The sequence below is a fragment of the Macrobrachium rosenbergii genome, chromosome 56 (assembly GCF_040412425.1).
Source record: "Macrobrachium rosenbergii isolate ZJJX-2024 chromosome 56, ASM4041242v1, whole genome shotgun sequence".
Lineage (NCBI taxonomy): Eukaryota > Metazoa > Arthropoda > Malacostraca > Decapoda > Palaemonidae > Macrobrachium > Macrobrachium rosenbergii.
The window spans coordinates 48,291,734-48,310,598 of NC_089796.1; the positions used below are offsets into that span (position 1 = coordinate 48,291,734).

The 18,865-nt window shown below is 36.6% G+C and overlaps 1 protein-coding gene and 1 non-coding gene across 30 annotated transcripts in view; one reads left to right on the forward strand and one right to left on the reverse strand.

Annotated features, from left to right (window-relative positions):
• The window catches only part of atl (atlastin GTPase), a 496,293-nt gene that overhangs the window by 239,868 nt on the left and 237,560 nt on the right, over window positions 1-18,865 (forward strand). The gene's annotated exons all lie outside the window — the stretch shown is intronic.
• LOC136836792 (U6 spliceosomal RNA) lies at window positions 13,705-13,808 on the reverse strand. The gene has a single exon (XR_010852488.1). It is a non-coding gene; the product is annotated as a U6 spliceosomal RNA (small nuclear RNA).

Below are 18,865 nucleotides of genomic sequence, written 5' to 3' on the forward strand. Positions count from 1 at the left end.
TAAGAATAAATATGAAAAGATTAATTCTGTATAGTCTGAAATTCACAGTAACAGTCTTAATAATCACAGTTGCTATGGTAATATTTGTCCCATAAGAATAAATGAAAAGGTTAATTCTGTATAGTCTGAAATTAACAGTAGCAGTCATAATAATCACAGTTGCTATGGTAATATTTGTCCCATAAGAATGAATATGAAAAGGTTACTCCTGTATAGTCTGAAATTCACAATATCAGTCTTCACAATCATTATTGCTCTGGTAATATTTGTCCCATAAGAATGGTATATATGAAAAAGTTAATTCTCTATAGTGTGAAATTCACAGCAACAGTTTTCACAATCACTGTTGCTATGATAATATTTGTCTCAAAAGAATGGATATGAAAAGGTTATTTCTGAATAATGTGAAATTCACAGTAACAGTTTTCACAATCACTGTTGCTATGATAATATTTGTCTCAAAAGAATGGACATGAAAAGGTTATTTCTGAATAATGTGAAATTCACAGTAACAGTTTTCACAATCACTGTTGCTATGATAATATTTGTCTCAAAAGAATGGATATGAAAAGGTTATTTCTGAATAATGTGAAATTCACAGCAACAGTTTTCACAATCACTGTTGCTATGATAATATTTGTCTCAAAAGAATGGATATGAAAAGGTTATTTCTGAATAATGTGAAATTCACAGTAACAGTTTTCACAATCACTGTTGCTATGATAATATTTGTCTCAAAAGAATGGATATGAAAAGGTTATTTCTGAATAATGTGAAATTCACAGTAACAGTTTTCACAATCACTGTTGCTATGATAATATTTGTCTCAAAAGAATGGACATGAAAAGGTTATTTCTGAATAATGTGAAATTCACAGCAACAGTTTTCACAATCACTGTTGCTATGATAATATTTGTCTCAAAAGGACATGAAAGATTATTTCTGAATAATGACAATCACTGTTGCTATGATAATATTTCTCAAAAGAATGGATATGAAAAGGTTATTTCTGAATAATGTGAAATTCACAGCAACAGTTTTCACAATCACTGTTGCTATGATAATATTTGTCTCAAAAGAATGGATATGAAAAGGTTATTTCTGAATAATGTGAAATTCACAGCAACAGTTTTCACAATCACTGTTGCTATGATAATATTTGTCTCAAAAGAATGGATATGAAAAGGTTATTTCTGAATAATGTGAAATTCACAGTAACAGTTTTCACAATCACTGTTGCTATGATGATATTTGTCTCAAAAGAATGGATATGAAAAGGTTATTTCTGAACAATGTGAAATTCACAGCAACAGTTTTCACAATCACTGTTGCTATGATAATATTTGTCTCAAAAGAATGGATATGAAAAGGTTATTTCTGAATAATGTGAAATTCACAGTAACAGTTTTCACAATCACTGTTGCTATGATAATATTTGTCTCAAAAAGAATGGATATGAAAAGGTTATTTCTGAATAATGTGAAATTCACAGCAACAGTTTTCACAATCACTGTTGCTATGATAATATTTGTCTCAAAAGAATGGATATGAAAAGGTTATTTCTGAATAATGTGAAATTCACAGTAACAGTTTTCACCGTCTCAGAGGCACCAGTATTCCACACCAAGATACTAGAGGAAGGAACTTTTGAAAATATGTTGATTGATGAAAATAAAATTGATAATGGAAGAGTGTTCTGAATTACTTTTTTGCATTTTTTTGTTTTAAACTGTTGTAAAAACTCAAATAAAAAATTATAGCAATCTAAATTTTTCTCATAAATTTTTGGTTCCTTTATTGTTTCTCCTTTATATTGTGAAATCATGGAAAGGGTTTTTGAGAAAGAGACATGTGTAATGATAATTAGCATAGTGGCATTTTGGGAAAGAATGCTCACAATCATTTACTGTATATGATTCTGTAATGTGAAGTCTAAAATGTGGATATTACAAAATAATTTTGTAAATAAAATGAGTAAATTTGTAGTTCACTCAGTTTATAATTCATATTGCATGAATTTATAATTCATATTGTAACTGTTGATAAAAGGAATTTGTGAAGAACTGAAAGCCAGTAAAACTTGCCTTATATGAAAACACTTTGATAAAGAAGTCTAAACCAGACGAGAACAGAATTTGATGATGTGGTCACCTACTTGGTAAGTGACCCCTTACAAATGTTGTTTGATAACATTAATAGCAGAATAGGTGGCTAAAGCAAAATTTGAATGTAAACGTCAATAAAAATTACACACATGTTAAAAACCAACTTACAAACAGATCAAGATACCTTTTCATATTCGTACTTATGGGACAAGTATTACCCTAGCAGTTGTGATTGTGAAGACTGTTACTATGAATTTCAGACTATACAGAATTAACCTTTTTCATATCCATTATTATGGGACAAATATTACCATAGCAACTGTGATTGAGAAGACTTACTGTGGTTTTCAGACTGTACAGATTTAACCTTTTTAGATTCTTATGGGACAAATATTACCATAGCAAGTGTGATTGTGAAGACTGTTACTGTAAATTTCAGACTATACAGAATTAACTTTTTCATATTCATTCATGCACAAATTAATGGATGTGACGGTGGATCGCATCCGTACTTAGTTCTGTAGTTTTGCTGAGTCTGCTTATCTGATTTTGTTTCAGTAAATCATGACACACATTGTGCCTTTTCTTGAGTAGCAGCCATTATTTAGGGATTCATTTAAAGTACCTCTTTCATCAACAGGGTACCTGAAATACACAAATGCAGTGTGATTAAAAACTATGATAACTGCTGAGTACAGTACATAGAACAAATTTGATTAAGATGTCGTATCAATGGCTTCTGTAGTAAATTTTTTAAATTGTAAAGAAACTATGTACACCCTGTATATAATATATATTGTGAAGACTGTTACTGTGAATTTCAGACAATACAGGATTAATCTTTCCACATTCATTCTTGTGGGACAAATAATACCTTAGCAACTATGATTGAGAAAACCGTTACTGTGAATTTCAGACTATATAGAATTAACCTTTCCATATTCATTCTTGTGGGACAAATAATACCTTAGCAACTATGATTGAGAAAACTGTTACTGTGAATTTCAGACTATACAGAGTTAACCTTTCCATATTCATTGTTGTGGGACAAATATTACCATAGCAACAGTGATTGTGAAGATTGTTACTGTGGATTTCAGATTATACAGAATTAACCTTTTCATATTCATTCATTCTCACGTTAGCTCGGAAACCAAAACAAAGATTACTTCCCGAGAATCACTGCTTGTCTTGGTCCTTAAGACCACCCAACAACAGATAAGGCCATTATACAAATTAACTTGAAATGATGGAACAAAGATCCTATAAAGACATTTTTTCCAAAAACAGTCATGTATAAATAGAACATACCACAATGAAAATCACCCCATTCAGACCAACACAAAACTGTGTGAGACAATAATATTACAGAAAAATAAGTCATATTTATTTTTGTACACTTGCACACCTCTAATCATTTCCCAATATTAATTTCATTATTACAAAAAAATCCTGCCAAGCATGTCACTCACTATAACATTTATAAAATAGATTGGAAGCTATATGAACTGCACACTAGGAATGTCCCACCATCTGAGTATGTAAAAGATCATAATGCATATCCAACCACATGAGTATATAAAAGATCATGAAATTAGTAAATTTCTTGTTAATTTCACTAAACATGCTACTGATAAAGCAATATCAAAATCAAAACCTCATCCAACAAAACACAAAGTCCCATGGTGGTCTGATAAGCTAACAGAATTAATAAAAATAAAACACCCAATAAGGAGGTGATTTGAATAAAAAATTCAACAAAATGAATAAAACATTACCAGTATTAGAAGGCACTCTAAAAAAATGACTTATTATTACTAGAAACTGATACATTAAAACCTCTCTACAACAAAATATATACAAAATTTTAAAAGTAATTCAAGGAAGAATAATTTCATGGAGGAAATATATATCAGATCTCTCTAATAATACTACCATACAAAAAATATGGGAAAAATTCAGGAAAATAAATGGTACATGCCATATTAAAAGATGGAAAAAGAATTCTTGATCCCCCCCCCCAAAAAGGTAATGTAGTAGGAGAAAACTTAGCAAATGTGGGTAGTGATAAAAATTTAGATGAACACCTCAGGCAAAGAAAAATAATTTAGAATTAATAACAAATTTTGAAACGGTAGATGTATATTATAATAGAAAATATAATATGGAAGAGTTGGAATATGCTCTCTTGAACAGCAATAAATCTGCTCCTGGAGGTGACAATGTTTTTGTCGAGATGATCTGCCACTTACCACCTTTGCCAAAGTCATACCTATTACAGTTTTATAATTATTTATGGTTTAGAAATTTATTTCATGACAAATGGCAACTTCTATAATAATTCCTCTCCCTAAACCTGGAAAGGATTCCTGTAATGTAAATAATTGCCAACTAATTTCTTTAACAAGTTGCCTATGCAGATTACTAGAGAAAATTGCAAATGCTCGACTAACATGGCACTTTCAAGAAAATTAAATTTTGACTCCCCTCAATTTGGGTCACAGTGTAATAGATCTACATTAGATTCTCTATCTGACTTAGCTAAGATCACATATGTAGAGGGTTTGAACGAAAACAAATGACTGTAGCTGTCTTTTTTGACATTGAAAATGGAGGTATGTAATATTGAAAACGTTGTAGAGAAATAGCATCCGTGGACATTTACCTAAGTTTTCCAAACTTTCTGACATCACAACTTTCAGGTGAGAATTAAAGATATATTGCCAAGTAAATTTCCACTTGAAAATGGTGTTCCACAGGGAAGCATCCTTAGTGGCACAGTGTTTACTTTAGCAATAAATGATATCAGTAATAATCTACTTATTGGAGTTAAAAGTAACCTGTATATGGATGATTTTAAAAGTAACCTGTATATGGATGATTTTGCCATATGTTATTCAGCATCTCGCATAAAACATGCAGAACAAATCAATAATAATATCATAATAAAAATAGATGAATGAGCCTTATCTGTAGGCTTTAAATTATCCAGACATAAGACTCAAGCAGTCATGTTTTATAAAAATAAAATTGGAATAAAGGTGAAGAAATAGATGTAAAAATCAGAAATCATGCCATACCAATTGGCCAAACAGCAAAATTTTTGGGATTAGAATTTGATACTCACTTAAATTGGAAAGTCCACTTAACATACATAAGTTAAGTATACCTTAGTTTTACCAGACCACTGAGCTGATTAGCAGCTCTCTTAGGGCTGGCCCGAAGGATTACACTTATTTTTACGTGGCTAAGAACCAATTGGTTACCTAGCAACGGGATCTACAGCTTATTGTGGAATCCGAACCACATTATAGTGAGAAATGAATTTATATCACCAGAAATAAATTCCTCTAATTCTTCATTAGCCGGCCGGAGACTCGAACTGAGCTCTTCATTGGGTGAGTCGGTAGAGCTGCGGACTGGCACTCGCTGGGCCGGAGTCGATTCTCCGGCCGGCGGCTGATGAAGAGTTAGAGGAATTTATTTCTGGTGATAGAAATTCATTTCTCGCTATAATGTGGTTTGGATTCCACAATAAGCTGTAGGTCCCGTTGCTAAGTAACCAATTGGTTCTTAGCCACGTAAAATAAGTGTAATCCTTCGGGCCAGCCCTAGGAGAGCTGTTAATCAGCTCAGTGGTCTGGTAAAACTAAGGTATACTTAACTTTGAGACTCGAACTCGGGCCCAGCGAGTGCTAGCCGACAACTCTACCGACTCTCCCAGTGAGGAACTTAACATACATGAAATCAAAATGTAAATGAGCATTAAATCTAATTAAAAACTGTCGAACTCCACTTGGGGGCCAATAGATATACCCTTACTGTACTGTAGAAAGCAACAGTTTTGTCTATTGTTGATTATAAAAGTGAAAGAGATGGCTCAGCATCAGATGCAATGCTGAAAACGTTGGATCTAATTCACAAAGAGGGCCTTAGAATGTGTTCAGGAGCCTTTAAAAGTTGAATGTGGTGTGCACACTTGAAATATTTATAAAAAAGTTACTCCTGTACCCCAGAACACCATAGACAACATACAATAGAACATATAACCCGAAAAGGTCCACATTACGGAATTTACACAGACTGATCTAAATCACAATACGGAGTAGGATATGCTGCAGTACGTCCCTTCCGCCCCTAGCTGCAACCTCTTTCATTCCTTTTATTGTAACTCTGTCCAAGTATTCTTAACAATTGTTTCATAGTGTAACTGCAAGGTTTTCATCCTGTTAAACCTTTCAAACCTTCTTACTTTCAATTTCCCTTCCAGCACTGAATGATCTCATAGGTCCCAGTGCTTTGCTTTTGGCCTAAATGCTATATTCTATTCTGTTCTATCGATATGTAGCAGTGTCCCAAGACAAAATGGACCATTTCTCCTTACCTGATAATGCCTCAGCATTTACAGCTGATGTGGGTGCAATAGCATCAGCCATAAAAGTAAAGAAACTTCATGTAATAATTTTGTGATTTTTAGCGACTCGAAGCGCTATATAAGTCATTCAAAGTTACAAAGAAAAATAATATTGTACAACAAAGTTAATATTCCATAAGTAGTATAATAATGGGAAAAATATAGAAATATGTTGGATCCCTACCCATGTAGGGATTAAGGGAAATGAAGAGGCTGATAAAGCACCCCATATGACAAGATTGACAGTAAATATCCATACAGTATTAATGATTATGTAACACATACAAAAACAGGTATTATAAAGAAATGGCAAAATATATGGAATGAAGAACCCGAAAATAATAAATTAAAACAAATAAAACCTGGTATTAGAAAATGGAGTTCATCATTCCAAAGAGAGAGACACGCAAGTATCACTGATGCTTCTCCGAATAGGCCATACTCGTCTGACACATGGACACTTAATGAGTAGCCCACATAACCCAGCTCCCAAATGCTCAGAATGTAAAGTGGTAATAGTAAAACATGTGTTATGTGAATGTCCAAAATATAACCAGCAATGGATGTGAATGTCCAAAATATAACCAGCAATGGATGTGAATCGCCAAAATATAACCAGCAATGGATGAGAATGTCCAAAATATAACCAGCAATGGATGTGAATGTTCAAAATATAACCAGCAATGGATGTGAATGTCCAAAATATAACCAACAACGAACCAGCAATGGATCTGAATGTCCAAAGTATAACCAGCAGTGGATGTGAATGTCCAAAATATAACCAACAACGGCTGTGAATGTCCAAACTATAAGCAGCAGTGGATGTGAATGTCCAAAATATAACCAGCAACGGATGTGAATGTCCAAAATATAACCAACAACGGCTGTGAATGTCCAAAGTATAACCAGCAATGGAGCTGAATGTCCAAAATATAACCAGTTAAGGATGTGAATGTCCAAAATATAACCAGCAATGGATGTGAATGTCCAAAATATAACCAGAAATGGATACAAATGTCCAAAATATAACCAGCACCGGATGTGACTGTCCAAAATATAACCAGCAACGGATGTGAATGTGCAAAGTATAACCAGCAATGGATGTGAATGTCCAAAATATAACCAGAAATGGATGTGAATGTCCAAAATATAACCAACAACAGATGTGACTGTACAAAATGTAACCAGCAACGGATGTGAATGTCCAAAGTATAACCAGCAGTGGATGTGAATGCCCAGAATATAACCAGCAATGGATGTGAATGTCCAAAATATAGCCAACAACAGATGAGAATGTCCAAAGTATAACCAGTAATGTATGTGAATATCCAAAATATAACCAGTTGAGGATGTGAATGTCCAAAATATAACCAACAACAGATGTGAATGTCCAAAATATACCCAGCAATGGATGTGAATGTCCAAAATATAACCAGCAACAGATGTGAATGTCCAAAATATAATAACAATGGATGTGAATGTCCAAAGTATAACCAGCAATGGATGTGAATGTCCAAAATATAACCAGAAATGGATGTGGAAGTGCAAAATATAACCAGCAATGGATGTGAATGTCCAAAATATAACCAACAATGGATGTTAATGTCCAAAATATACCCAGCAGTGTATGTGAATGTCCAAAATATAACCAACAGTGGATGTGAATGTCTAAAATATGACCAGCAGTGGATGTGAATGTCCAAAATATAACCAACAATGGATGTGAATGTCCAAAATATAACTAACAACGGATGTAACTGTCCAAAATATAACCAACAACGGATGTGAATGTCCAAAGTATAACCAACTACAGATGTGAATGTTCAAAATATACCCAACAATGTATGTGAATGTCCAAAATATAACCAACAACTGATGTGTCCAAAATATAACAATAACGGATGTGAATGTCCAAAATATAACCAGCAACAGATGTGAATGTTCAAAGTATAACTAACACTGGATCTGAATGTCCAAAATATAACAACACCGGATGGGAATGTCCAAAGTATAACCAACAGCGGATGTGAATGTCCAAAATGTAACAACAACGGATGTAAATGTCCAAAATATAACAACAACGGATGTGAATGTCCAAAATATAACCAATAACGGATGTGAATGTCTAAAATATAAGAACAGCGGATGTAAATGTCCAAAATATAACAATAATGGATGTGAATGTCCAAAGTATAACCAACAGCGGGTGTGAATGTCCGGAATATAACCAGCAATGGATGTGAATGTCCAAAGTATGACCAAAAACAGATGTGAATGTCCAAAATACAACAACAACGGGTGGAAATGTCCAAAATATAACATCAACGGATGTGAATGTCCAAAATATAACAACAACGGATGTGAATGTCCAAAATATAACAGCAATGGATGTGAATGTCCAAAATATAACCAACAATGGATGTGAATCTCCAAAATATAACAACAGCGGATGTGAACGTCCAAAATGTAACAATAACAGATGTGAATGTCCAAAGTATAACAAGCAATGGATGTGAATGTCCAAAATATAACAATGACGGATGTGAATGTCCAAGTATAACAAGCAATGGATGTGAATGTCCAGAATATAACAACAACGGATGTGAATGTCCAAAGTATAACCAGCAATGGATGTGAATGTCCAAAATATAACAACAACGGATGTGAATGTCCGAAGTATAACCAACAATGGTTATCAAGTTTCAGAAATAGATTGATCGGTGAAATTTTATCACAGTGTACACTTCCAATTGTTCCCCTTTAAATATGAGTTGTAAATTTATTTAATGAAATATAAAAAGTAAGTTTTTAAAATACAAAAACCCTGGGGGCATTTAATAAATAGAGAAAAAATACGCATTTAAAAATCTTAACGTTTTATTTTATCATTACATAGTTTTTTTATTGTGCAGATTGAAACATGAGTAAATGTATTTAATATGTGTGTTCCAGTACAGAAGCATATGCCTTCTTGCATATTTATTTATTTTAAATTTCATTTTCATTCATCATTTAGTCCCAGCCCTTGGCTTAAGGCCTGGACCTGGTATGTACTCCATTTCATTTTAATCCTTCAGGTTATCCCTGTGAGAGTCGTTAATCAGCCCAGTGGTCTGGTTAATCTGTTTTAATAATGATAATAATAATGGTTAAATAAAATCCTTAAAATTCAGAAAACGGCTTTTTCCCAATGTGTTGTTTATGTTGTACTCGGTGTTGTATATGTCAGTTCTGTAAGTAGTGCTCATTATTATTATTATTATTATTATTATTATTATTATTATTATTATTATTCAGTAGACGAAACCTATTCATATAGAACAAGGCCACAGGTGTTATTGACTTGAAATTCTGGCTTCCAAAGAATGTGGTGTTCATTAGGAGGAAGAAGTAAGAGGAGGTAAAGGGAAATACAGGAAGAAGAGGTAGCACTTATTGAAAAAGAAAAAAAAATAAATAGATGAATAGATAAAAATGTATCAATGTAAGAATAGCATTAGGGTAGTATTGCATTTCATTTTCACTTGAACTTCTGAAGTTCCAGTTGCACGACATCCTCTGGGAGGCTGTTCCACAGTCCAACAATGTGGGGAATAAAGGACCTCTGGAACTGAGAAGTTCGACAGCAAGGCACACTTACTGCATATTGGTGCTGCTGTTCAACGAATCTGGTTGTTCTCGGCAGATAAAGGGGATCAGGGATCAGTTGTGAATGTGAAAAATCTCTGTTGAAATACAACTTATGAAAAAGTGACAAACAAGACTGTCTGTCAATGGTTCAAATCGTAACTGCTACTATTAGGAAACAGAAACCCACCACCATGAACAACTCTATCTAAAAGAGAGAAATCTCTGGCGGAAGTAGACATCCACACTGGAGAACAGTATTCTAGTAAAGGAAGTACAAATGACCTAAAAGAGATTGCATTGATTTTATTACTGTTATAAATATATGAGACTTTACGAACAATACTTAACTTTTGTGTAGCATGTGTTGAAACTTTCGTTAGATGTTTCTGAAAAGTTAGATGTGTCAAAAGTTACACCTAGAATAGTTAAAGCTTCCGACTCATTCAGCAAAGTTCACCCACTTGAAGGGGAGGATGAGGTGGGAAGTCTGTAAGAGATCTGCTAATCAATAGTGTTTTCGTTGTACTGGAGTTCTGCCTTATACCCCACCAACTACACCATTCCCTGATCCAGTCCATGTCCCGATTGAGGCTGAGGGCGGCTTCATTTCACATAAGTGGAGACTTGACTACACCCACAAGTGTTGAATCATCGGCATACTGAACAATCGTGTTTTCCAGGCCAACAACCATATCACTTGTATACACTAAAAATAACATTGCACTATTAAGACTGCCTTGTGGAACTCCAGACAAAATAGGTCTTGGTTTAGTAAAGATCCCATCCACAGCAGCTCACTGCTGCTTACGTGTAAGGAATTCTTGAAGTAATCCTAAAACATACCCACCCACTCCAAGATTCAGAAGTTGATAAATAGTGCCTTGTGGTTTACTAAATCAAAACCAGCACTAAAATCTATTTGAATTATTCTGCACTCAAAACCCTTATCAAGGTTCCCTTGCAAATGGCATGTCAAGTCTAAAAGAGCATTGCAAGTACCAAACTGCTTCTTGTGTGCATATTGACTATCAGCTAACAATCCTTTAGATTCTACATACTTATATAGTGGCCGAAAAATAAGTGAATTTGTGGGCTAATATTCTTTTGAAAAGAAAGACTAGTCCTTTGTTGGATATGTCTGCATACTTTCTCCAAGAACTTCTAGATCAGGCGATTTCATATAGGAGGGAGGAAGCTAAATACATTTTACAGTTTTCATCCTTTAGACCATCATCCAGAAGACAACCGTTCAGTTCTAACAACCGAGGTAGACAGGCTAGATTTTCGGGACAATCTTTTCGGCAGAGGTTTTTTCGAGGCTCCAATCCAGAGGTTAGAGTACAAGAGGAAGGAAGACAACAATACCAGCCCGCTGCTCTGCCCCGGTCCTGCAAATGCAAGGCTATGGGCACAAGGGGATCCAGTAAATGAGAAAGATTTTTTCTCCTCATCTGATTCATCAGACCAGAATGGAGGCCCTGTCTTGGGAACAAGTGGGAAGAGTGGCAGAAAGCTGGTGCAGAGACAAGGACAGTACGGACTATCAAGAAAGGGTACATCCTTCCCTTCCAGCAGAAACCACAACTGTCACCAACGCCTCTCAAGTTCCCCTCCTACCAAAAAGACTCCCCCCAAGCAGAAGGCTCTTCAGCTAGAAGTTTGGAATATGCTGAAAAGGGGGGCTGTAGAAATAGTGAAAGGATAGTCGTCAGGTTTTTACAGCCGCCTTTTTCTGGTAGAGAAGGCTTCAGGTGGTTGGAGACCAGTAATAGAGCTTTCATCCCTGAACAAATATCTTCGAGTGACTCCTTTCAAGATGGAGACACCAAGATCAGTTCTTGCTGCATATCTCCAAATCCCCATTCATCCTTCCTCCAGAAGATTTCTACATTTTTTCTCCAGAAAGATAACATCAGTTCAGGGCCCTCTGTTTCGGACTAGCGACAGCTCCCGAAGTATGCACCAAAGTCTCAACTAAATTTAGGATGGGCCCACAAGAGAATAATTCGTCTACAAAGATACTTGGAAGATTGCTTCATTCTGGCACTGACAGCAGAACAGGCCAGGAGAGACAGGGACTTAATAATCTTGGAAGTGTGCAAGACCGTGGGAATTCTTATCACCTACAAGAAATTAGACTTAATTCGAACTCAGAACATCAGGTACTTGGGTATGAGGATAAACACTCAGAAATTAGAGGCCTTTCTGTCACAGGAGAGAACAGACAAGTTTCTGAAGGTTTTGAACATGTTCCTCTCCAATCCGCTCCAGCCATTTAAGAACTGGCAAATCCTAATGGGCCATCTGGTCTCTTTTGAGAAACTGGTGCTTAAGGGCAGAGCCCACATATGTTCCTTGCAGTGGAATCTAAAGGAAAAGGAGAAAAATCAGAGAAGTTGAAGAGACCTGATTGCCGTTACAAAGAGAAACAAACGGGATTTGCAGTGGTGGAGAGATCCACAAAATCATTTGCAGGGAATGCAGTTAGGCCAGTTAGCTCCAGAGATGCTAGTGTTCTCAGACACATCCCAAGAGTACCTTCAAGGCAAGACAAGTCATTATGAGCAACATCATCTCATACTTGAACAAACAGGGGGAACGATTTCCCTTGTCCTATATCATCTGGCAGTTTAGGTGCACGAATGGTCAGAAGTCAAGGGGCTGATGTTGATCGCCAGGTGCATTCCAGGGAAGAGAAACGTGGTGGTGGATATCCTAAGCAGGTCGGACCAGATTGTTGGAACAGAATGGTCCTTGGAACAATCAGTAGTGGACAGACTGTTCAAGTTGTGCGTAGGCCCCACACTAGATCTGTTTGCAACATCAAGTAATCACAAGCTACCCTTGTACTGCTCCCCAGTCCCAGACAATAAAGCCATAATGCAAGACGCATTCCAACATCAGTGAGACAACTTAGACGTGTACGCGTTCCCCCTTTCGGCCAGATCTGAAGAGGAATCAATAGATGCTTCATATCCTAAGTCCTGAGGATGACATTAGTATCCCCAAATTGGCCCCGGACAAAGTGGTGTGCGGACCTTCTTCATCTTCTGTTAGACATTCCAAGACCTTGCCTGCCTGTAACGCCAAATCTGCTCAAATGAGAGCACAGCGGCCGAGTACGTCAGTCAGTAGCTGCCCTCCACCTTCACGGCTGGAGACTATCGAGCAACTACTTAGAGAGAAAGGTTTTTCTAGAAAAGTTGCAAAAGTCATTGTTGAACAATCCTCCCTCAAACTCTACCAAGGGAAATGGAAAATCTCCCTGGATTGGTGCTGTCAAAGGAATTGATATTCCCTCAAAACAACTGTAAAGGATGTAGCCGATTTGCTTCTTTTTCTGAGATGTGAGAAAAACCTCTGCGTATCAGCAGTGAAAGGCTACAGAGGTGTCCTCTTCAACGTGTTAAAGCAGAGGGCATAGAATTGTTAAGGTCTTGTGGAATTTCAGATCTGGTGAAACATTTTGAGAAAAGTTGTTCCCCAGCCTTCTGAAACCTCCTGAATGGAGTTAAATGCAAACCCACCCACTTCGTGAGGGCGCTCCAGTCCCTTGTACATGATTTGATTCCTTTTTTGGGGCACAACGTCCATATGCTAATGCCATGCAAATCTTCTCTGTATCATTCCAATTTTAATATATCTTCTTAAAAAAGAACTCCGATCCTCGAGATTTCAGTTTTTGAACAAAGGGTGAACAATGGAGTAAGGTGTAGTTCAAGTAGTTGGACAGCAAAATAGAGAGACAGGCTCACGTCAAAGGGAATAAGTAAATGAATAAATTGGCCAATGCAGAAAAACTTGAGTGCTCCATACAGTGTCATGTAAGATGTACTGTAGGAGCACAAACCTCTTAAGTCTTTGGACGCATTATTTTTTAGATTTGGCAGTTTAGGTAAATGCCATGCAAAAATATCAGTCAACACATTCACACCTTTTTTGTAATGAGTAAGCACTGAAACCTCCTCTTTTTTTTTCGTAATGAATAAGGATTGAAACCTCTTAACTTTACCATGAAAAATACTCTACATTGGAGTAACAATTGACCATACGTAGTTTAGAGGCAGAATAAAGTGTCTGAATGTGTGGGTGAGTACAGTAGCAACTGGTTCAAAGTGGTTAGAAGGCAAAGACTAAAATCCACATTCATGAGAGTGCATGTGTGAAAAATAACTCATTGTGTGTCTAGCTACCGATCTGTCAAGGAACGTGTTTGTGGTTATTTGAAATCGAGTGAAAATTGTTGGAGCTTTTGTCATACTGTATTAGGTAGAGTATGAAGATTGCACGGGGATGTCTTGCACTTTTGATAGGTTGGCGTTATGGGAAGATGCCCAGGAATAAAAAAATAAGAATGCGTACATGATATTTTTGGAAACATGTGTTTAGTTCAATCCCCATTAGTCATTAAGTTCTAATTTTGTTGTCATCTGCTGTTCACTTCCTCTCCCCCAAACCCCCCCCCCCTTCCATTTTTTATAACCCTGGAACGACTTTTCTTAGGATTGCCATTGCTGAGCAACCACAGGATTGTAACGGAGCAATTTAGTGTTGCCGTTTCTCTCTCTCTCTCTCTCTCTCTCTCTCTCTCTCTCTCTCTCTCTCTCTCTCCCTCTCGTTAATAACGTAATTAATGAAAAGTATGTTACTTAACTGGCAGAAATATTGCTCACAAAACTGCGTTTTAAAGGAAAAGTCTGGAATATTAATTGTAATTTTCCTGACGCCTTGACACAGGATGTGAGTAGATAAATTGAGGTGTTTTCATCGCGGGCTAACAGCTGGAGGACGGCTTCTCCTTGATGATCACGTAGCTATGAGCCTTCCAAAATTATTGTTTGAAGGAATGTCGCAAATTCTTGCTTAAGCTTTCTGTTTGATTTCAAATACGTTATTAGGCATCGCTGCATGTAGCGTTCAGCGCAAAGTAATTTTTTGAATGAAAACTTCCACTGAAAATACTAAATGCAAGGATGAACATAATTTGTCATATCTGAGAATATCTGTTGCTCTTTGTTTCTTCCTGTTTTGGGTGAAATAATTTTTATCATCAGTGAGTTTTGTAGTCATACGACTCACTTCTTATCCAGAAGTTTGAGTGTGTCAAAACCTTTAGAGCTTTTGTATGGTTCGTTGACATGCTCGTATGGATTAAGAGTCAAACAAGCACTGAAGGATCCTTGCGAAACACATCGCACTCATTAGAGGAAAAGGTGTTCAGGAATCGCATGACGCTCCGTCATCAGGCGCTAATGGAAAGGCAGTCGGTCTTTGGAAAAGGTAAAACACATTTCGTGCCGGTGTTGGCAGTATTGATTTGCTTGGAATACATAGTAACTTGGTTTGACCTTGACCGTCGTGGAGGTTTGAGTGAGTATTTCAAATGCGAAACGGCTCTCACTTCTAGTAATCACTTGGCGCTCGCTGTCATGTGAAATCTTGCACCAGTCACATTTCTTTAACAGCGGACAGCATTCTGTCAAGTTCTCCCCCTTCTCTCTCTCACTCTCTCTCTCTCTCTCCATATATATATATATATATATATATATATATATATATATATATATATATATATATATATATATATATATATATATATATATATATATATATATATATATATATTATATATATATATATATATATATATATATATATATATATATATATATTTTTAATATTATATATATATGTTGTATAATATTATATATATTGTGTGTGTGCGCGCGCGCGCAGCACGTGCATGCACTTGCATGTAATTTGTTTCCTCATGACTGGCATGTTCCGTTAAGATCTGTGAAGAATGTTTGAAGTATAATAAAAAAAACGTGTGCTAGTGTTCTGACCTACTGTATGTATGGGAGTTCCCATTACAGTATTAGAGACCAAAGGCGAAACATTGTTGCGACGGCCGCAGATGTTGCATCAGCTGTGAGCGAAGGATTCCACGTGAAAATCTCGAGAAGAGAATGTTCGTAAGTTGTTTGGGAAAGAAAAGTTCTTTGCGGATATCCGGCAGTAAAACCCGTACGAGGAGGTCTGTTTTTGATTCACCGACGTTCCCTTTTATTTTTCTGTTTTAATCGCAGTCCTCCGGTGTTCATGTTATGTGGGATGCTCATGCTGCCATCTTAGAAGTCATTTTAAACCACTTTTCTTTTTCTTTTCGTAACTTTGGCCAAGATGAGTTTGTTAACTTATCACAGAAAAACTTGATCACGAAGTGTTTGATATTGATTTGTGTATAAAGTGGAGAAGAATTCGCATGACAGCCTTGAACACCATCTGTATAGGAAGAAGCCCACTCTTGGAGATGCGTTTTCTTCGCTTGTTTGACTTTTGCCTTTTGGTTCCGACTTGGCATTAATGGCTCCCGGTTCTTAGCATTGGACAGTTGAATTTGGGTGTGATGAATGTTTCAGTGATGACTCGCGTTTTAATTGAAGATGGCCGAATATTGCAGCTTTTTGATCCTCAAAGTTTACCTTTGATCCTGCCGCGACACAAAACTCGTGTTGGGTATTTCAGTGTGTTTCTGCTTCTAATTTAGAAGTTGGATCGTCTCAGCAAGACAAGACTCAGAATTGCTGTTCAGGAGTAGTTCAACAGCACCCCTATCTCATTTCTAGATTCAAGGGCTGAGCCTTTGAGCTAATTCTTCTTCGGTGAGGAGATGAAAATGGGAGCTTCCAGACTCACGCCATACGCCACTCACTCCCTCCGTCACCGGAAGTGAGGAGGGATTGCCGCAGGGAACACTGCTGCTGCCGAGGCCTCGCTCGCTCAAGGTTGAGTGTTTTTGTTTTGCATTGGAACGTCCTTCTGCTTTTCAGCATTACAGTGCTCTCTCTCTCTCTCTCTCTCTCTCTCTCTCTCTCTCTCTCTCTCTCTCTCTCTCTCTCCGTACGACACGGTAGCAGCAAATTTTCATTGCCTGTCGAATGTAGCATAGTTTCTGAAACAAACAAACAAACATAGAGCGACCTTGGACACTGAGTTTGATGGGACAGGCTGTACTCAGCTGGTTTCAGTTTACTTTCTCTTCAGTTTTGTGAAGTAGTGGACATTCTCTTTCTATGCACAGTTGATGGGTTTTCAATGTATTTATTAACCCTTTACAAGAAACAAATTTCCTCCAGCTAGGAATGCACACTGTCTTATCAAGTTTTCGGCTAAAGCATTATATACTTTATTCCATAAATTATAAGTTTTTGTTAAAGATGTAGCGGAATGTGTGGAGATTCCCAGACAAATATGCCAGTCACCAGAAACCAGTAGGTAAGATTTGAAGGCCATAAAAATTGAGGATGTTAACGAGTATTTTGTCGGATGGACACGCTTTCGTGAACCAATTTCTGGAAGCAAAAGAATATTAGGGAGAGTAAAAGATGAATTGTGTGTTGAGATACACGAGTAGAAAATAGTGATTGGAGTTCTGTTTGTGTAGATGTCACTTGATTCTATTTCTTCCTTTTGTGAATACCAACTCTTTTCATTCTAGTCAAACTTCGTGTTTCAATTCGTTCCTGTGCCAGAAGAGGACACTGGATTGTCCACTCCATTATTCTTTGCATTAAAAAATCGTTTTTGTGCTTCTGTTTAAAGGGAGCTTGTTGTTCAGAGGTTCATGAACTACGCTGGTTAATCAGTTAGGAGCAACAGGGTTTCCAAGGGGTGGGCACTCGTGTCCAGGTGATTTCATTTTCATTCCTGTTTAACGTCATAATTTACATTGGATATTATTATTATTATTATTATTATTATTATTATTATTATTATTATTATTATTATTATTATTATTATTATATTATTAAATCCATACTCTTCAATGAGAGAAGGGCAGTTCCAAAGTAAGCACCAATTGTCGGTGGTTTTCAAGCAGGTTTGACATCATCAAATTTGGATGTGTTCTCATGACCTTTCCTCGGTTAAAATACAGATATCTGATAGTTGCATTTCGCTCTTGGGAGGTCAAGAAAATTCTGGGTAATCTTGATAGCTGGGGTGGAGGGGATCCTGATGATATCTTCCCTTTGTTTTTTAAAAAAGTTTCTAGTGTGTTGTCTCCCAAGATTAGTAGATTCTATAGATTTTTATGTCAAAGTAGTATCTTTGTGGATGAGCGCAAGCTTAGTATTACAGTGCCTGTTCCAAAGAGTGGCATATCTGCAGATTGCAGTAACCACAGACCAATCTCAATTCTCCCTGTGCTCTCCAAAGTTGCTGAAGAACTTATTTTTAGCCACAATGCAAGTATGTAGAATCTAAAGGATTGCTAGTTGATAGTCAAGATGCATACTGGAAGCAGTTAGGTACCTACAATGCTCTTTTAAACTTGACATGCCATTTTCAAGGGAACCTTGATAAGGGTTTTGAGTGCAGAGTAATTCAGATAGATTTTAGTGCTGCTTCCGATTTAGTAAATCACAGGGCACTTATAAATAAACTTCAGAATCTGGGAGTGGGTAGATATGTTTTAGGATTACTTCAAGATTTCCTTACAGGTAGGCAGCAGCGAGTTACTGTGGACGGGATCTTTAGTGAACCAAGACCTATTTTGTCTGGAGTTCCACAGGGTGGTGTTCATGGTCCACCGTTATTTTTAGTGTATACAAGTGACATGGTTGTTGGCCTGGAATGGAAAAGGAGATTGTTCAGTATGCCGATGATGCAGCACTTGTGGGTGCAGTTAAGTCTCCACGTTTGAGAAATGAAG